At 48.7% G+C, this 20,693-nt stretch overlaps 1 long non-coding RNA gene across 5 annotated transcripts; it reads left to right on the forward strand.

Annotated features, from left to right (window-relative positions):
- Window positions 1-2,817: 2,817 nt before the first annotated feature.
- Window positions 2,818-19,962, forward strand: LOC308198751. Of its 5 annotated transcripts, XR_013954168.1 has the most exons (4): window positions 2,818-2,832; window positions 5,538-5,630; window positions 10,303-10,481; window positions 16,947-19,962. It is a non-coding gene; the product is annotated as an uncharacterized lncRNA (long non-coding RNA). The 5 variants fall into 5 exon arrangements; XR_013954169.1 differs by lacking the exons at window positions 2,818-2,832; window positions 5,538-5,630 and adding an exon at window positions 8,996-9,189; XR_013954170.1 differs by lacking the exons at window positions 2,818-2,832; window positions 5,538-5,630 and adding an exon at window positions 9,476-9,582.
- Window positions 19,963-20,693: the final 731 nt, after the last annotated feature.

Here is a 20,693-nt window from a genome sequence, read left to right on the forward strand (position 1 = left end):
AAGACATCCTGTGGGTCTTTTGGGGGTTTTATAATTTCCACTGTTAGCTCATATGACAGACTGAGGAGAGAAACAGAAAGCATGAGAGAACCTAAAAATGGGCTTAGGACCTTTACTGTGGGGCAGAAGCGAGCCTGTCCCAGCAGGGGATGGGACACTAACAGCAGCCATTCCAGTTGGTACCAGGCTCTTCACCAAGGGCTGGTGGTTTGCTACAAGATGTCAGCAGGTGCTGTGAGCTCCTGCCTCTGTATGCTGCTTCCTTTCTCCTGCAGGACACTGGCCTGAAAGGTCTACTTTCCATTTCAACCAAAACTGTCCGCCCCCCATCATCCTTTGGCTTCATGGAGAGCTAAGTGGCCAAAATTCAGCCCTGCTCATTGGGCGGAACTAGAAGATACGCTGAGGGGATGAAGTATGAGAAAACGAGGTGGGGATGACTGTGGCAGACCTCAAGGCTGCTGTTTGGTACTGTTGGGGTTGAATGCAGAGCATACCAAGAGATGTGTAATCGCTGAATTATTTGAAAAATCCTAAACTGGCACTTGGTAGTAGCGCTTTCGTTTCTGCCTTTCAGCTCATTGCCTGTAAACCATGCTTAGCACATAACTTTATGGGACACTGTGAAGAAAACCTTGCTAAGTTTTCCGTAGTGCTCATATTGGGGTTATGACAAGCATTGAAAGTGCATAAGGAAATGGTGACAGTGGTGAGTCTTGCCCATCTGCCAGCCCACAGCCAGGCCAAATCAACACAACTAGTTCTTCAGAGAGAGAATAAGGTCATACGAACAAAGGACATGACTGAGAGGAAATAAACTGATGTTTGTCTTAAATCCTTAACTCTCCAGTAACTGCACTTACACAGCAAGCATTACTTCTCTGTACAGCCTTTTGGGAAGCTTGACGCTTTTTAACAAGTTACTGCTCTTTTGCTAACTTGAGACTGTTTTCTAGTGATTTATACCTTTTGCAAGTCTAGTACTGCTGCTGAACACTTTGTTTTTGCTCTTAGGGGTGTGAAAACCTCTTGCAGAACTGTGGAATTGTCTGTTAGCAATATGCTTCACATTATTGGTTTGGCAATTTGGTCTTTCTTTAACCCCTTTGACTCCTCTCATTCTTTACCTTTGATCTCCTCTGTGTGTGTGTGCATGCACGCGCATGGGGGGGAGGAGGAGAGAGAGAACAAAACCCTGATGACCCTGTAGCCCTGCTTTCTAAAAGCACTGTTTCCTGTGGTCTTAAAGAGCATGTTTAACACAGAGATGGGAACCTGAAGTACATTTGCTTTCTCTTGCTGAGAGTAAAAGGGAGCGGGTAGGCAGTGGAGCCCCACACTGACTTTCAGTAGCCCCCAGCCTTGCACAGAGCTGCTGAGTCTGCAGGATGGTGTCTCTCAGGAATCCCTCCTTCCCCACGCCACTCAATGGGGTAGTGGTCTGCAATGGCCCTGTCAGCACTGCAGATCTGTCTCCACCAAAGATAGAGCCAGAAACGCTACATTCCGTCTTGGCATCCCTCTGGGCTGAACAGGAACAGTTGCTTACCTCTCTGGGGGAAGTAGGACTGAGCCATGTTGAAAATAGTCAGAACTGCCAGCAGGAATGTGCTGTAGAAGTAGCACATCTTAAACCTTCTAGATGATTACTCCACACACCTGTGAACAGTGGAAATTTAAACAATAATTGTTACTTGTGGTGTTGACCCTGGCTAGCTCCCAAATGCTCACCCAGCTGTTTTCTCACTTTCCCTCCTCAATAGGATAGAGGGAAAAAATGAGATGGAAAAGCTTGTGGGTTGCGATAAAGACAGAGAGATTACTTACCCATTCCCATCATGGGCTAAACAGAATTGAGGAAAACTAATTTATTCCCCATTAAAATTGATATAGATAGTGAGAGAGAAATTAAAATAAAACCTCTTCCTCACCTGTGCTTCCTTCCAGGCTCAGCTTCACCCTTTCCCTCCTGACTCCTCTACCCAGTGGTATAGGAATGGTGGCTCTGGTCAGACCTTAACAGCTCCTGTCTACTGCTTCTTCCTTCTCCCACTTTCCCCTGCTCCTTTGGGATAAACCCCTTCCGCTGTGGCCTCCCCAAAGCCTGCAGGGGAATCCCTGCTCAGGCAGCGCCATCTTCTCCCCTCCTTCTCTCACCTCAGTGCTGCAGAGCTGTTTCTCACATTTTTTTTCCTCAGTCCTCACTGCCAGGCAGTGTTTCGGCTTTTCTTAAACGCTTTTACCCAGAGCCACCACCTGCACTGCTGCTGGGCTCAGCTGTGGGGTTGGTGGTTCCGTTACTGAGGTGCTTGGAATGTTCTGGAACCCTCTGGAAATGGCAGCGCTCCTTGGAACGTTCTGGAATCCTCTGGAAATGGCAGCGCTCCACACGAGGCAGCCCCTGTGCTCTCCTCACAGAGACCTGCAGCCCCTGCGGCCAACACCTGGGCACAGCCACCCAGCTTCAAATAAAATCTGAAAGGTTTGGGAGGCAGCATTAATGAGAAGGACAGTGCAGCCACGTAATGTGCTTCAGCTCTGGGAAATTGTGTGGGGTTGTGGCGGCCCGTGTGCTGAGGAAATAGCCTGCCTCAGGCCTGGGGGCACGGGCAGCAAATGGAAGGGTTTGGAAATGACCACTGAGGGGAAGAAACACCATCTTAGAGGCACAGCAAAGACTTGTGAGAAGATGGCTGTAGCTAGGATGCTAAAAACAAGCAGTTACAGTCCCAACAGGAAGGATGACTTCCCAGAAGTAGGGACGCGGCCATGTCTGCCCTCAAGCTGACATCCAGCTGCAGCCATGTCCGACGGTGTGGCTCTGCAAAGCTGGTACGTGTGGTGTGAAGGCTGTGTTACGGGCGAGCTCTGGTAAAAACATCCCCGATGCTGCTGAAAACAAACCAACCAACCAACCTGCCATGCCTAATTAGGAGTGCAACGTGCTACTTTAGTACAAGGTGGTTTTCGGTGAGACCTCACCCATAGGCATTGTTCGCTATAAGGTTACAGTGAACTCAAAACTATTTTAATTAAGAGGAAAAGCTGAAAGGCTTTACTGTTAATTATGGAAGTTAGAATACAGCAAAAAGAGAGGAGTGAGCCTGTGGCATCACACCAAACTTAAGAGGAAAAACTTTTGTTAAGGCAAGTTAGTTATTAATAAGTACTATCTTTGTTTATAGACAGGTTTTTTACTCCCCTTAAATGGAGTAAAACTAAAAATAATTGCAGCCAGCACTGTAGCAGATAAAACTGTCAGTGACTTAGGCAGGACACTTACAGTGTTTTGGGTTTACATTTGGAAAGAAATAGAATACAATAATATCAAAACCATGACATAATGTTTTGTTTCCAATGGAAGCTAGTCAGCTGAACTTAAAGCTAGCCCATCAAACGTAAACCCAGAAGGCCTGGGGGCTTTGTATGGAGAACATCTGATATTTTTGTGTTTCTGACTGGAACTGCCCGAGCTACTGATATTAGTTTTAACTAATAGTTTAAAGCATTAATTTTAACCATAGTTTAAATCTCTGAGTACATGTTGAGGACAGGCCAGTAGTCTGATATCTGTTAAAAAAAGAAATTGCTGCTGTGAACTTGTAGCAAGTGACTGGAAAGGAAAGCCTGAATAGAAACTCAGAAGGACGCCTTTTTAGTAAGAGACAACTCAGAGCAAGGAGAGAGAACGAAACAGATGTACGGAGGTTTACCAGCCCACTCAGTCCTCACAGCTGGGGCTTTGGACCAAGGCACTGGTGAACCCCTGCTGCCCCAGTGAGGTCTCCATCAGCCCCAAGGCTTGTCCTTGTGCCACAGCTCCTCCCTGGGACTCCTCTCCCTGCCTTCCCCACAAAGTCTCGGGACCTTTTCCCCAGGCAGGCTCAGTACCTCCCTGAGGATGGGGCAGGTTCCCTCCTGCCCTCCCCTTGAAAGCAGATGACAAATGCAAGATGACAGGTGCACAAAGCCAAGTGCAGCCAGATAACTGGTGCCTTGGCAGCAGGTACCTGCCTTCAATCTCACTGCTGGGCTTACAGATGTGAACTCATCAGCACAGTAATGGTGCTAGAAGTGTCCTGGTGGTCCTCTGTATGGGGGAAGAGTTTTGCGGGGACTACTGCTATGTTTTTGGCCACCTGGGAGAAGCCTGTTTGCCTGCAAACTCGTCTGTCAATCCACCAGAACAAACCCCACACAGAACAAATGCTCAGTGTGGTGGTCTGTAGGGAATGCTGCTTCTCTGTTGCGCCATGGAACCCTGCAAGAAAGTGCATTTCCCAGCTATCACGTAGAGTCTTGCAGCCCATTTTTGTGGCTTAAATGTCCCAGGAATGCCCTGACAAAGATCCTGAGACCAAACTATTTTGCATCAGGGACATGATGCAGGGGCTTGAGAACTTGACTGCAGGTGTAAAAGCATGAGAGGATGGTTCACTTTTGTTTTACTTATTGCTGGGCCTTCTTTGTCGCAGCTAGTTTCCCCTTTGACATAAGAAAACTTCGGAGTGTGAAGTACTTTTTTTTTTTTTTTTCCCCCCAGAACAATGCATGTTTGATCTCCAGGCAGCATTTTCCCACGCAGTGTTTGCTGGCAGCTGAAATCTGTAGCCGTGGTTTGCACTCTGCATTGTATTTTTCTTTGCTCTTTATTTCTGGTTGCTTTTTTTTTTTTTTTTAAATGCCTTTTCAGGTGACGCATGATTCTTATTGTTATTCTGTTTGATGATTTATATGTTGCTTGTCAGCATTTAGTGTGCTTTGATGTATGGTGGCATCATGGGGTGTGTGTGCACCTCTCCATGTGTCACTGAAGTCCTCTCAGCAATCTGTGATGACTCATATTTTTCTTATTATCCTTTTTGTGTGTGTTTTGGTTTTTTTTCCCTTCACCTTTGTTAATGTTTGCATGAACTTAAGTCCAGAATATACTTTATTTCAAAGTTCCCTCTGAGGGAGATGCTCACTTATAGTAAGATACTGGAATAAGTAGCTGGCATTGAGACGAGCGGGGAGTAGGAGCTTGACCGGAGATGCACTACCTGTAATAGGTGAAAAATAGCCTAAATTGTGAATGCTGGCAGGTTGCAACCAATTGTTCATGTGTGTATGTGGATGAATGTCCAAAGTGAACTAATTTTCACTTACCACAGTATCTAAAGCAGATGCAACATCTCTAAAGGCATCTTCTCTCCATGCAGTTTTTATGGTGGATAGCTGTATGCCCAGGTAAAGGAGGGTATATGACTGGGGGTGGAGAAAGAAAATGCAGGAAGGAACAGCTTCTTGTGCCTGGGAGAGTTTCATCCAGTGCATTCCAGCCTTCCTTGTGCTGTGGCAGGAAGCATGTGCAGACAGTTGCAAATGCCCCAAAAGAAGCACTCCTGATGGAGAAAGGATGAGGCAGAGCAGTTAACATTGTATGGGCTGTTTATCCCACCCAAAGGTGGCTACAATACAGTGGTGGAAAGGTGGTCTGTAAAAATACTTCACGTGTCTTGTAAGCAAGGTTTTAGTGTTCTTCTCCTTTGCCCCAGAGTTTTGCTTTGCCTGCACGAGGAAGCTGGAAGCTGAGGAGTGTGAACACCCCAATGGCTGTGTCTGCAAGGCCTGGCCGAAGAGTGACATGGGTGAGTAGCCAGGAGATGTGTTTGGGGTTATGATGTGTGGGGCTGTGGCAAGTGCTGGGGAGTGGGAAATGCCGTGAACTCCTTGCCAGCAGGGGGAGGCTGTGAGAGGGAGGATTTGGGGACTGACTATGCAGAAGGAAGGAATTACACAGAAGGCCTTCAAGACCAGCGTGGATGGTCAGAGACCTCATGCAGGTGCTGTGATTCCCACATGCATATGCATGCAGGTGTGTGGGATGCACCAGAGGCTGCAGCCTGATGATGCAGTTGCCTTTCACTTCTTAAGTACGTTAGATTCACAGAAATAGTATCCTTTGTCTCAGAGCCTGGTATCTTGGGGACACTACACTGAGCTGATTCTTTGCGGTTCACGGACAAGGTCATATTTACAGGGGCATTTTCAGGTGAAGGTGAACAGAGAGGGTAAAAGGTGTGGCCACACACATTAGCCCTGCAATCAAGGAGGGAGCCCAAAGAAGGATCCAAGGCCAGGAGCTTGGGGGAAAATTAGGATTTGGAGGAACATTGGCAGGGATTTCCACACTGAATGAAGCCAAGGTTCTTCCAGATAAAAAAAAAAAAATCTTCGGTGGCATGAGGAATGCTGCATACAGGTTTCATCTGCAGGTAGGGCAGTTCCAGTCTCCAGCACCATCGCACATGCACCACTAGCCCGCAAGCTAAACCAATGTCTCTGTCCTGCCTGAACTACTTGGCCCTGTCATGCAGTGCTGCTAGGAGGACTTGTGGTCTGTGTTGTTATCACCCTCATCTGCCAGGGCAATGTGGCACTGTGACTGGGTGGTGTGATACTTCCAAAACAGCCCTGGAGACAGCAGGGCACACAGGTGATTCATAAATATTTGCATTCTGCAAATGACTCTTCTCCTGGGACGGGTGAATCACATCTGCTGGTGGTGAGGGCTTGGGGTGAGATCAAGCCCTTCTTTCCACGAAGGGTGATGGAGTCTTCCCCAGCCCCGATGCTTTAGCAGCATGGCCTGTACCTATCTTGGGGACCTTTCGGAAACTCCTTCCTCCCTCCTGTTCAGCAAGCTGTCTGCCTGATGCTGCAGCAGAGCCCATTCCTTGTGACCAGATGATTCCTGGGACAGCACCAACGGTGTGCAGTGGTGCCACCTGGCACTCCCAGCCTGGGCTCCCCCCATGCTGCTGCAGCCGGGTGTTTTGCCTGCTCTGGAGAAGACCCTTGTCTCCTGCATGGCTGCGGTGACCGCCTGTGCTGCCCTCCCTGCTGGGTGGGAGGTGACGTTCAAACATTTCCATGATGCGCAGTGGTGGCAGGGGCAGGAAGCGCTGATAATCTCAGCTGTGAGGAGACCTTCTTCCCTCGGATTGGTGGTTTTAGTCTTGGGTGGGTTGTGGGACCCTGGGGACCAGAGCAGGGCTAGCAGCACTACTGGCTGCCTGGCTGGCAGAGTTACCATGGGATTATTTTAATTCCAGAAGCAAGGCTTGCCCTGTGCCTGGGAGACAGATTTGCTTTGTGGCTATGGGGTGAGGCCCTTGCATGAGTGTGTGTTCTCTACAAAACCTGCCTCCTCCCTTGCAGGTCCCTGAGCTTGGGGAGGCTCCCCTAGGAAGTGATGCTGGCTCCAGGCAGGTGGTGTCTCTGCACTCGGGGATAGTCTTATTTCAGGGAAACTCTCCTCCAGCAGAAAGGAGGAGGAGAGGATGTGCAGGAGGGGCTGAACAGCTCCTCCCCATTTTAGGCACCTTTTGGGGTGACAGGCTTGTTCCACCCGTAGGTGCTTGCGGCGGGCCATTCCCCGTGACGGCTCTCTGCCACCTGGAAGGGAACGTAAGAACAGCAATCGTGATAAACAGCTCAGGGCTTATTAGAACAACAGATAGAAACAGAACATGTTTCCTCTTTATTTCGTGTAAACACAGCTACAGGAAATTGAGCTACCTTGGGCAGGAAGCAGAGGTTACTGAGGACAGGGACAGGACAGCCAGCAGGGTTTAGAGTGCTTCTGGCAGTGATCTTAATTCCCCCCTCTAGCTCCAAAGAATTGTCGCATCTCAATTTTGGGATGGAATCTCAGGAGCCTCAAAGGGCTTTGGTATGGGGTATCAGGGGTGTGAGGCCCGTAGCCTGGGAGATAATCTGCTTTGCTGCACAGCCTGCACCTTGCAGTCATGGCTGGATGAATGCTCTCAGGAAACGCTTTACAGGGAAAAAGATCTGAAGTCAGGACAGTTTATGAACTGCTGCAAAGAAATATGCAGAGGTCTTGAGTACCGTGGAAGGGAGGCTTAAAGGGCACATTAAAACGAACACCCTGCTTTTCACATGCAAATTTTCAGGCTTGTTAATATGTGACTTCTGGATGCAGATACCAAATGCGACCGTGCCAAAGTAGGTTTTGGCAAAAACATGCCTGGATTGCTTTGTGAATGTTGAATGGGAAGCTGAATTCAGAGTAATCTTAAAAGCAAAATCCATGGGAGACTCAAAAGATTAAGATCCAAATAAGCATTTTGATTGAGTCCAAAGAAGTTAGAGATGGCTACTGCCAGTAATGCCTTACTGAGACTATTCACCAGCTAGACAGAATAATGCTACTTCCAGCTGTATCCCTGCACAGAGTCAGGCAAACGAGACTGTATTAAATATCTTTGGGACTGGATGTTTGCCACTTCTTTTGAAGCTTTTTCACGTAGGTCTCTTGGGACCAGTGTGGGCTGACTGTGATATGAAGTATATCAAATTGAAAGTTTAGGTTGGCTCATTAGCAAAGCGCTCAGAATTGATGTGAAAGCAAAGGGTCTGGATTGTCCAGAAGAGGCATCCCACGACACCTCTTCACTGGACATAGTTGGCAGCTTTCCATGGCTCTTGCTCTGTCTTTGGTAACCTAACCTTGCCAAGGGATGGGTCACTGTTGCATTCATTGCTAAGCATGCATAAATAAATAAATAAATAAATAAATAAATAAATAAACTATGTCCTGAACAAAGTCAAGAGAACTCTCACAGGTTTGGAAAAGACTATTTTTGGGTAAGCTGGGCCTGCTGTGAGAACTGGAAAAAGGTGAGAGGAAAAAACAAACACCCAGTAATAAGATTTTCTCTGATTTCTGACCTTGCCTAGGGGCCTCATATCTTAGAGTCTGAAAGAGGTTTCTGAGAAATTATGTGCTAATTTTGAATCCTTGGAAGAGAGGGAAATTCCAGAGACTGAGAACACACAAGAGACATGTGACAGTAGGTGTTACAGTGACCAAAGAGCTAATGTCACAGCCAAGCAAATAGTGGGAAAGCAGTCAACAGGGAGGAGCTGAAGCTGTCTGTGTGATCTGGATGGCTCACAGGTGTTCTCTGCAGGCTAGGCTTGCAGGTGCTTTTAATTTCAACCTGAGTCTGCAGTCCCTAAGGGTTCTAGACTATTGCTAAAGAGACAGCAAAAGATATCTAAAAGCAGCTAGGCTTGCCCTTGGCAAGCAATTCTTTGTGGCTCATCTGTGGGAGGGAGCAGAAGCGTCTTTGAGCTGGAGCAGGCAGACAGAGAAGCAGAGAGCAAAGAAGGCAGCGGGTGACTTTCATCCCTCCTACCTCTTAACTAGCTTCTGCAGCATCTACCTCGTAGTGAGACTGCAGCTTAAACTATAGTGTTTAAGGGCTCCAAGGAGCAATTCAATTCAGGATTGTAACTCCTGTTTTGGGAAAAAGAGACACAGAAAGCTCTTTCTCTTGCTGGAGAAAGGCCTGAGATCCACAGGTGAAAAACAGCCTCACTGGGTGAAAAACAAAACACCTGGTTTGCACAGGGAGGCATGATTAAACTGCAGAATTCTGACTGGATGTGTCCTCACACCTGTGTGGAGAACAAGGTTCAGCCAAAGGCTAAGGACCCTAATTGTGCTAATTACTTAAAGCAAGGCACAGGGGGTGGGGGCTGGCTTAGTTATTCTGCACTGGAGAGGAGGTGAGGTTTTGTGCTCTTTCACCTTCGTGCTTTAAATCCTGAAGTCTATTGTCCCTGTGTAGACCTAGGGTATAACTGGTGACTTGCATTTTGTGCTAACTAATATCTGGGGGCTGATAAAGCACTTCAAAAGGGGAGCCTGGTTCTTCATAATGCACCAGCTATCTGTTACTGGGCAGTGCCAGAGATTAGGCAGAGGCTGGGGCTTCTGGTCTGCCCCAGGAGCTGGTGCTGTGTAGAACCATGTCTGAGCTTTGGGACAGCTAGTAGTAGTACAGAGGCTGGACAAATGTTGAAGGCAGCAGAATCCTCTTCAGCAAGCTTAAATAATACTTGGACTGCAGAGAGATTTGTGTCCCACGGCCCTGAAAATCTCCTCGATGCTGCCTAGCTATGAACGTAGTGAGAGGGGTGCCTCTGTGACCTTTGCTAAAGTGCAGCTCCGCATCACCATTTACAGGCCTCCCCACGCTTCCCCACAGGAGTGGGTGCCTCTGAAACCTCTGGGATTGCAGTCACAAAAATACTCTTCTGCGGCCAGTGACCCAGATGTGAATCCTGCCCATGTTTGTTGCACAGGAAAATGCAGTCAAAGGGGAAAGAGTGAAACTCGGCTAACCAGCAGCTGCAGAAGGATAAAAGTGTTTACAAGAAAGGAAACCACCTGTGATTTCAGTCTTGATTTTACCTGACCTGGGCTCTCTTCCTGCTTCCCCCCAGGCTGCTGCTGGACATGTAATGGCTTAAGTGACTACACTTGTGTGTGGGGCTGCCCAGCAGCGTAGGCACCTCACTGGAGAACTCCCAACTCTCCTGCCGTAAACCCAATGGTGCAGACTGGGATGTGCTGGAGCAAAGCAGGCACTGGATGGAGCTGGCTGTGGGCATTGCTGTGCAAGGTAAGGGGGAGAGGGACTCTGCAGCTTTGTGACAGGGAGGGGGCCCTGCTCCGTGGCCAGGTTGGCTGTCTTGCCTGGCATGGCTTTGATCCTAGGAGTGGTGTTGGGGGACATCTCTAGGTGGTTTGTCTCAAACTCTCTCAGGCACTGTTTGATCAGAAGCAGTGCGGTACACTTGCTTCCCCTCTGAAAGCTGATTTGGTGAGATAAAGTACTCTCAGTCCTGATACTGGTAGGTATTTCCATTAGACATTTAAAAAAATAAATAAAAAAGCCCTTTTCCACACCACTACATCAGAGATAGAGCAGCTCTACCCACACTCAAATGTCTCTGTATTTCAGTAGCCTGTATAAAAAAAAGAGCAGCAGCAGGATTCAGAATAAATGGATGTCGGTTGGTGCTCCAGAATTAGATGGAAACAGTCCTTGTATAAAGGGGTCCTTTTACCTCACTCCACATCTTGTCTATTTTGCCCTGTTATGCCTCAGCTGAGTGTTTCCAGCCTTCTCTCTGCAATGGGTCTGAAAAATGTTAAAGAAACTAGGAGGTTTTGGATTAGCTGCACTGGGGAAATGAAATGCAAAACCCTTACTTTAATCATGTTAGTAACCTGAATGTTCTCCTCTTTGCCATGGTTTAAATATCAAAGGTGAGCATCTTCCTGTAACGGACCTCAAAGCTGTGCTTAGAGCGAGGCCCTCTTGATGTAGCACCTATGTAAAATGCGCTTGTCCGTGGTTGGAGTGAGGCTGTAGGGTGGAAGCCCTCCTTCCATAAGTTCCTGTGCAGGTGTTTGAAAGGTTTTGAGTGAGGAAGCCTCATTCCTCCTACCCTGAAGTGCTCTGTCTATCCCTTAATGTCTCAATTTCTCATCTATGCTGAAGTGACTTACACCCCTTGTGAGATGTGGCTGTGCAACCAGAGTTTCTCAGGGTTGTTGTTTCTCCTGTATGAACTGAGCTTCTTTTAAAGTAGGAAAAATACCATCTCTGAGTGATGTGCAGCTTTGGTGGTTCATGCTTCTTGCTCCTGCCTGCTCCACCACGACCAGTGACTTTGTCTTGCTGATAGCTGCAGTGCAAGTGATATCTGGTTCTGGATTAGCCTCAAGCCTTGCGTCTTCCAGAGAAAGTGGTGATGCAGTGGGCATAGAGAAACACATTCCCGGCAAAGCTAGTTTACTTTTTCTTTCTGAAGCCCTTTTGTCTTGCTCTAAACTCCCTGTTTAAGCAAAAGCATTGCAACTCTACTGGGTTACTCATCCTTACCAAGGGATGTGTGTTTGTCACCAGGTTTGGGACAACATAGTGTTACCTGTTTCCCTGTTAACAGGAGACAGCTCACTTAAATACTTGTTTGAACACCTTGTGTCTGTATCTTTACCATTCTGTTTGGTGAAGGAAACTGATTTTTCAAACTCCTTGCAAATCATCCCCAAAGATAGAAGATCTTTATGCTACCTGGAACTCTGTTGTTAGGACTAGAATGCTCCCATGATGCCTTTTCCCCTGAGGTTTTACACCATGTTTTTGACTTCAGTGTGTTTATTTGCAGAATGGTAATTCTGTGAGCGTTACTCCTGATGAAAACGCTACCTCTCAGCCTGGGTGCATAGGCAGTGGGTACGGCAGAGGAGTGGTGTGGGTGGCCAGTGCAGTGGAGCACAGTCTTTGTTATTTCTCCCATGCATTGAGCTTTGTTGTTATGCAGATGGTTTTCTTCTGGGTGAGATGAAAGGTGCACTGGTAACTTCGGAAGTATAGAGATTTGTACGTAACAACTGCAGCTACTGGGCTACGCTGGGAAGGTGTTTTGCCCATCCTAAGTGGTTTGTTTCTGGCAGCCACAGAGAGTGAGGCAGGGCTGATGAGGATGTCCTTGTCTGCAGGTGTGTGGGAGCAAGTCAGAGAGCTGTGACCAAAAGGAGATATGGCCCTTTCCTCTCCCATAAAGATGTGTGCAGGCAGAGGAGAAATGCAGGTGGTAGGGCAGCATGGCATGGAGCAGACCAAAGGGCCGTGAACTCTGGGATACACGTGCTGTGCTTGTTTGTCAGCCTTGGCATGGGGGAGGAGAGGTGCAAATGGCTCGACACACTGATGTGATAAAATGTTAGACATATTCCAACAAGTAGGGAAAAATACCATGCTCCTGGAGATTCTGCTTGCCCCCATAATCACTTACATCTGCATTGTTTTTACCCTGCCCACGCATTTCAGCTGCTCCAGTAAGCACATGAAGAAACCACCCTCCCACTGCCAAGTGACTCAGACCGTCACCCCTCCAGGAAACTGAGAGATAATCGGCTGATAATGGTGGCTCCTCCTTAGCTTCAGAGGCGGTGGGACACCTCTCAAATGGCTGCTTGCAGCAGCTCCAGAGGCATCCCCACCTCCTCAAATTCAAATGTGCTCTGGAGATCAAAAGCTGAGCTCCTCAGCTGCAGCCTGGGACTGGGTTACCTTTGCACGGTGCAAGCGGGGACTCCTCCTGGGGGTGGCTTTTCTCTTTCCTGCTCTGTGCTGGGTTGCCCTTTGAGGTTGCCCGCTTTTCTTCTCTGCTCTCCAACCCCCTCCTCCATGGCAGCCGTGTGTAGCACAGTGTCACACGTGGGATGGAGCAACTGTGTTTCTATGCAGAGCAAGACAAGGATGCCCAAACCTGAGCATGATGGGGGAAGCCCAGAGCAGGCAGGTTAGGAGGAGCAGGGCCTGCCGGAGCAATAGGATGGCTGTCTTGTGCCATTTGGGGGCTGTTTGCTTTAAACTGGAACCTCAGGAAAAACAAGAGCAAGGCAGTTTATGGGTGCAGAGTCTGGCACATACGCTGCTGCCAAGGCAGTCCTGATACTTTGTGACACTTGATTCCCCCCCCCCCCCCCCCCCCCCCATCAGATTTGTGTTGTTCAGCAAAGCAGTGAACTCTCAGGGTTTCTCTTGTCCCTCCTGCATGTCTGGATGTGGTGACCCAGGGCTGTCTGATTGTACACTGGCTGAACTTTTACAGGTGTAACCCCACAGTCACTCCCATCTGCTCCCCTACCATCCTGGTTCTGAAGTAACACTGAGTTTATCTTGATGGTGCTCTGGGGCTGGAGACAGATGATTCTCATTTCAAAGTGGCAGGGTAGAAACACAAATTAAGGCTGAAATTGGCTGCAATGGAAGCTCCAAAGTATCTGACAGGGTAATGCATAAACTGCTTTGAAGAGAGATCTGCTGTTATTCAGCACAGTCTGTTCAAAGACACCTTGCTCCATGCGCATCCAGCACTGCCCCTTCACCCTGGCAGGGTATGGCTGCCAAAAGTCACAGTGGTGGCTTTTTTCCCCCCCAGAGATGCACGCTGGTGCCTGCAGCACGTCCCTGCAGGACACAGCGGTGCCTGTGGCACATCCCCGCAGGACAAGCTGCTGTGGGAGAGCTGAGGTGAGGAACTTCTGAGGCAGCTCAGTAAGTGCTGCTTTCAGTTGTGCTGTCCCGGGGGCTGTGCTTGCAGCACAGGGGGGTGCTTTGGTTTTACTTGGACAATAAAATAAATCCCGGTGCTGGTCCTGCACCACAACGCATGTGGTGCAAGTGAAGTTCGAGCAGAGACCGCTAGATGTCTGTATAAACCAGGGTTTGATGTGCAGCGCTCCCAGCTGTGGTTTATGAGTTTATTGGCTTATAAATAGCAGAGATGGGACACAGATTTAAAAATCACAGTTTTGCTCGGAGAGCACGTAAGGGTGGCTGCAACAGAAGGGGGTCGGAGGCAGGGTCCTGCAGCAGCACAATGTGGGATGGTGCATGACCAAGCGTGGCTTGAGGAGCCAGGGTTAACCCTACAACCTCACAGCACTCTTTAGGGAAGCATTGTAAGATCACTACCAGAGCTCCCAGCAAAGAGCCCATGCAAAAAGCCAGTGAAATCTGTCCCTTGCAAGGAAGTTTATTTTGTTTGTTGGCAGAGTTTTTTGTTTTTTGCTCTTTGCCTACAGTGAATCTTTCCAATTGTAGGCCTGACCCCACCTCTGTGGTATGGTTCAGTCCTTGCAGTGTGAGGTTGGAGCAGTTGTGCTTCCACTGGCAAGAAACTGCTTTCCAGCCTACAGCTTGCCTATGAGGCGGGCATTAAGCTGTGTACCAGAGAGCTTTCAAGTCTTATTTCAGAGGGAAATGCAAACTCTTTAAAGCTACCAGGCTCCAGGTCCAGGCTCTGGTCCTCTAGGAAAGTCTGCAAAGCTTGTCCAGGATTTTCCTCATACACAATGACGTCCGATCTCTCTCCACACCACCCCAGCAGCCCTGTGTCACTGAGCACAGTGTCTGCTTTCTTTGAGCAAGAGCTCACAGGTCTCTCTGGAAGGAGAGGTTAAGGTAGCTTCAAGAAGCCCTGCTCCACTGCCGGTAGTGCTGTGTGTCTGCTCCCCCAAATTCCCAGGTGTGCTCGTTGAACCCGTGTCCCACCCCAGCGAGCTGCGTTCCCAAGCTGAGGCAGCTTGCTTTGCTTTACCTCTGCAAGACATGGGAGGGTCCTGCCGCTGCTGTCCACATGCATGATGGGAGGTAGAAGAGGAAGAGGCTCTCCTAAAGCTTGTCCCCACGCACGATTCTCCCACTAGAGGGCAGGGAAGGTCTGCGGAAGAGCAGGATGCCTTCAAAGCCTGCTCGAAAGAGCGGAGCTGTTTCTGGAGTGAGAGCCTGCACCTGAGGAAGGATCCATGTCTCTGCCTCCTAAAGGGCTCCTGGGACTGGCTGAGCTCGCTGCATCCTGGTCTGGTGCAGGAACGGTCCCTCCATCCCCAAACCCCATCCCTTCTTGCTCTGCTCCCCCTGACACCTCTCTGTGTCTGTGTGGACCCTTCCTGCTCTGCTCCTCCCTTCTTCTGACCTTGTTTCAGCTCAGGCTGGAGCATCACCTTAGCCTGCCCAGGGCATGTGGCCCTGCTGCAGAGGTTTGGGGAACTGTCCCAAGGGATGTATGAGGCTCCCTGCACAGTGCCTTTGGCATTTCTGATGTCTCTGACATGCAGGGAAGCAGAGGACTCAGTGGCTGGGCTTTAGGTGAGCCCAGGCACCTGGACTGTAAAAATGCAGGGGTACTGTTTGAGGTAGAAATGACACCAGCATGGGCAAGGAGGGAGTAGCATGTCCCCCTCGTGTTGACTTTGTGAAGTGATGGGAAATGGCTGTGGGACTGTGCTCTCTTAACAGCAGTGTGTGTTAATCCAATGCAACCTATGGCTGAGGAGGGACGGGCCCAGGACCCAGCCACACCTGAGCTCCAGCCTGCTGGTGTGATGGTGGAGCTCTGGGAGTGCAGCAGAGCTCGAGAGGAAGTGCAGCTGTGGGAAAATGGTCATTACATGGTGTGCTCCTTGTACTGTGTCATACCAGATGCACACAAAGTCCCTGAGTCAGAAGACTTCCTTGGGCTGTGTCTGGAGGCTCACTCTGCCTGGGAGTGACTGGTCAGAGCTGTGGGTGTTTTAGAATCCCAGGAACGTGGCCGTGCTTTTTAAAGATGCACACCAGACCCAGGCTGTGCTTGTTGCCTGAGTTAAACTCAGCCTGCCAGCCAGCCTGTCAGCCAAGTCACAGGCAGGGCAGAGAGTGCTGCTCAGCAGCACCAGGGCCCAGCAGCATGCCAACGAGGCCAGTGCTTTGGAGCAGACAACCTGCAGCATCTTGTGTGATGCAGCTGCTTGTCTGCAGCGGGAAGAGGGACTTCTGCACTCAAAAGTAGCAACATGTTGGCTTGGGTGAATATCTGTGTTGATGGAAGAAGCTGCACTATGAAGAAGCTGCACTGAAAAGACATGGCAGTGAAGACAAATCCCCTGAAAGGAGCTGTGCATGTTTTCTTGAGAGCAGTCTGCTCTGTGCAGCACTTCTGGGGGTACATCAATGCAGCCAGGCTGAGTGTCTGCAGGTTTAGCATGGGCTTCGTTCCCCTGGTGAGGAAAAAGGGGCTGTGTGGTTTCCCTCACCCAAGCTAGCTTGGGTAACACCACACTGCTTCTCAGGGTACAGAATGGATGTCGTTGAGCTGGGGCTGGGCTGCAGTGACTGCTAGCAGCAATCACAGGGCACGCAGCATTCAGTGCTCTGGCATCCTGGTCTGAGCTGCTGTGAACTTTGAGCTCGTGAACCCACAGCTGTCTTCAGTGGGCTTGTTTACTGGCTGGAGCAAAGAAGTGCTCCAGGCAAACAGGAACTCTCTGGGTGTCTCAGCCTTTTGGGTGCTGAAAGAGTTCTGGGACTTGATTAGATCTGGTTTACCTATTAAAAGAACACTTATTTCTGGCTTTTCTTGAAGGAAGCTTGGGCTTTCAGGAAGATGTTGCCTAAGGATGTCTGTGCCCAATTAGAGTAATGACAATTGGGATTTATTCCAGAGACTGTTTGTAAAGCACTGAGCAGACTGTGTCTCTTGGTGATCCTATTTTTGTTTTTCCTTTTTTTTTTTTTCCCTTCCAGTTAGCAAGGCAGTCTATGGAAATTATTTGAGACAGATACTCTTTAAATCCTGGCATTGAGCAAGCTTTGATATACCCTGTGAGGAAACCCAAGAATCCACACTTCGGGGAAGACATTGCTGCTATTATACAGGAAGACACCTATTTTAAGTGTAACAGAGAAATTCACCAGCCTGCATAGGGAACTGGAAGAGAGAACAAATGCATTTCTTTCCCAGGAATGAAAATGTGCACACTTACATTTCTGGCACAACTGTGGACAGAGCACAGAGGAATGTGAGGACAGCGCTAAGCTCCAGCTGGCTGCCTTGGTGTGTTAAACCAGGAGTTTGTGCTGCCCCTCCAGTTTGGATCCATGTATCCTCTTGGAGCCAGCTTTGTCACATGAAGTTTGTTTATAAATTTAAAGCCCAATGGACTGATGTAGTCAGGCTTTTAAATCTATAAGCCCTGGATGTATTCCAAAGCCTGAGATATATTGTTTACACTGGGCTGTCTGGAAGTACAAATGCATCCAAGGCTATGAGCAAGAAAAATAGCACCTTCTGCTACAGCCTCCTAACTACTCTGTGTCTGGTTAGCAGCAGGAACAGGATGCAGCTGGATGCAGAGCAAGTGTGAGAGGTTGAGAGCTGGGAATGGGAGCAGTTGGCTCCAAGAGGAGTGGAAGTCCCCAGCCAGTGCTTGGTGAAGCCTCCGGACAGGTGTGACCTGAGGCTTGCTCATCTTTGAAACTCTGTGCAGGAAACTGTTAGCAAAATATTGCAAAAGTGCTCAGTCTGCAACACAGCCTTTCTCTCTGGGAGTCACCAGTCCTGGGCCTTCTCAGAATAGTGGGGATAGAAAGCTATTTCAGTTCTGTAGATGCTCAGGGAGAGGATGTCCTCTTCTGCCACTGAAATCTGTGGGTGCCCCAGGACACTGCATGATGGGCAGTTTCTTACTATGGCTCCGGGGAAGGCTGCGAGCTGCTTGCCAGTGTCAGAGCCCTCTGGTTCCTGTAGAGCAGGTCTGTTACCTGATGTCGTTCCCCAGATTGAATTGCTTTGTGTGTGTGGTCAGCCAGAAAATTCCTGAAGTCCCATCCTTTTTTCAGATTCGCATCTGTCCTTCCTTTTGAGCTTTCTTCTCGTAAACATCTGTGTGCAGTACATCAGCCTCTGGTTTGTTCCTGTATGACTCAGCTGGATGCAATTCCAGCTTGTGATGAAGGCAAAGCCAGCGAGGTGGAGATGGAACATGAAGAGCAAAGAGGGACCATCTAAGAGCACAATGAAGAGCCAAAGAAGGGAAATAAATATGCAGTGCCCTGCCAGAGACTTATTTTCTTATTCCCAGTTGAGAAGATTTTTCAGTAACTGCTGAAGCAAGCTGGTGCAATGGTAACCAGGGTCACATTCGACCACAACAGTGTCTGCGGTTAACGATGGCTCATTGGTGCCTACAGTTACTGCTCATAGCCATGGCTTCTGCTTGGCTTTTTATTCATGACTGATTTCCTGTATTTTGCTTGGGGTCCTATCTGATTACATGCTCTGTTCCGTGATATTTGTTCTAACTTTTGGACTGCTGCCAGTTGCGCTGTTTTTGCGCTGTGCTGTTGCCTTTGTCCAGCTTCTTCCCAACAAGCAAAAATTCTTGGAAGATGCAGTGTGCTTGTTGCAGCCAGGCAGAACCTGTTCCTTTGGCCTGGCCCTGTCACTGCCATGGTGACAGTCTTGTTGGAGATGGTGGGAGAGGACTTGGACATCACCCAGACTCACAGTGACTTGCAGTTAAGCCTGGTCTTGTCATTTGGAAGTGAGGTGACCTCCATGCGGAGATGAAGATGACAAAGGGAAATACTTCTCAGAGGGTTAAGATAAGATCAAGAGGTGGAAGTGGGAGAGCTTGTGCGTGCCAGCTGACCTTGTGAGACCTTCCCAACCATGTTAACAGAAGCTGTGTGACTCCAGCCCCCTAGCTTGGGGTAACACTAAGCCCTGACAAGGCGTGTTTTGTGTCACAGTGAAATTACGGTGTCAGAGCCAGCCAGGGGTGTGAAAACCTTAATAATACTACTTGAGAAAGATGAGTCAACCTTCAGCACTCAGCGTCCTGCACTGGGGGTGGCTCTGACATTTCTGAAACATGATGCTGAACGAGTCTGGATGTGCTTCTATTTGAAGGCAGTTGCTTATTTGTTTGACAGCAAATAATCCTTCAATGACTCTTCTGTTGGCAAGCTTGGAATCTTATTTCTTGTCCCAGAAAATCTTGCTGTAAGTGAGCACCAGCTGGAAATCCTTGAAAGCCAAATACTATAGCTGTTTCTTTGCTGGTCTGATGGATTCACTCTTACACTTCAAGCAGTTCTTTCAGTGCCTAAAAATGCTCTGTTAAGTGCAGGAGTCCTCTGAGCATCCTTCTTCAAGCAAGCTCAGAGCTGTAGCCTTTTCCCACCTTATGAGCTGTTTGACTGGCTCTGATGTGGTTTGTGGTTACATGTAACATCACTCATGTGGCCCTCATGTGCTTTTGATTTCAGCATCACTAGTGAGTGCACTTTCACGTGCAAGTGTGAGCCTTGCTCAGGAGAAGTGTGTAAGTACTACGGAGAGGCGCTGAGAGTCACCTTCCCCAGTCTGACCTCCAGGTCCCTTCATCAGAGGTGCAGGCACGTGGTCTCTTGCTGCTGCTGCTGTGCAGCCCCAGGGGACGCCTTGCCAGGCACAGTCCTTGCACTCAGCTGCTGCAAAGTTCAGTAGCTATGAGTATGCCAGCGTGGGATGAAATTCCCCAGGGCTAGATGGTATCTACAAGGGAGTGAGAAGTTAGTCTCATTCCTGGCTTGCCAAATTACAATGCCTCCATTGACACTATGATGCAACGCTTGGGGTGTTGGTCTCTTGAAAAATTCAGAGTCTGGGTGTTACCCTGCCACAATGTGTGGGCTTTGAAGACGTTTGTTCTGCCAGTGCCCATGCTGTGTGTGTTAGGCAAATAAAGAGCAGACACTGGTGTCCTGGGCTGTCAAATGAGCCATGATATGCTGATGGCAAAGAGGGTAGGCATGGTGCTGCTGTTGGAACATGGTGTTGAGTCAGTAAATTTTCTGCTAAAAGATGACAAAGCAAATGGCAGAAAGTAATCTTAGCAGAAGCACTGGTTTCTCTAATTGAGATCTGGGAACAGGTCTGTCAGAGCATGGGTTCAAGTGGGTGCTGATGTACTTTGGAGCTATTGCACTGTTGGTGGTCCAAACCCTCTGGTAGCTAAGGCAGATGCAGGTTGGCCTGTTATATTGGGCTCTACTAGAGGGGAACTAATCCAGAGAGAGCAGGGGCAGCTAGCTGCAAGACTAGCTCAGCTTCTTCTGGGAAGTCCTTGTTAACTGCAGCTCGGTGTTCTGATTTGACTGATACAAAGAGGAAGCTGGTAGATGGGATTTTTTTTTTTTTGGACTGTATTCCTATCATCCTCGGCCTGGGGATATGTAGTAGCAAACAAAGGTGAAGCAGTTTGCTAGACTGCTGCAAACTGGGTAGAAGAATGAAAAGGGTGGAACGAAGGCATGAAGCTCACTTGAGCAAAGGGAGGTGAGCTCTTGTGCTCTGTAAAGCCATCACGACTTATCCCACAGGGCAATGCTCCTTAGTCTCTGCTAACTAGACATTGTGAGGACCCGACTTCAGTGCTTCTGCAGAAAAATATGAATCCCAGGCCCAGGAGTGGCATTTCTCTGGGCTTAGTAGGGTGATAATTAAAC

This window comes from Anser brachyrhynchus (genome assembly GCF_964034855.1).
Source record: "Anser brachyrhynchus genome assembly, chromosome: 8".
Classification (NCBI taxonomy): Eukaryota; Metazoa; Chordata; class Aves; order Anseriformes; family Anatidae; genus Anser; species Anser brachyrhynchus.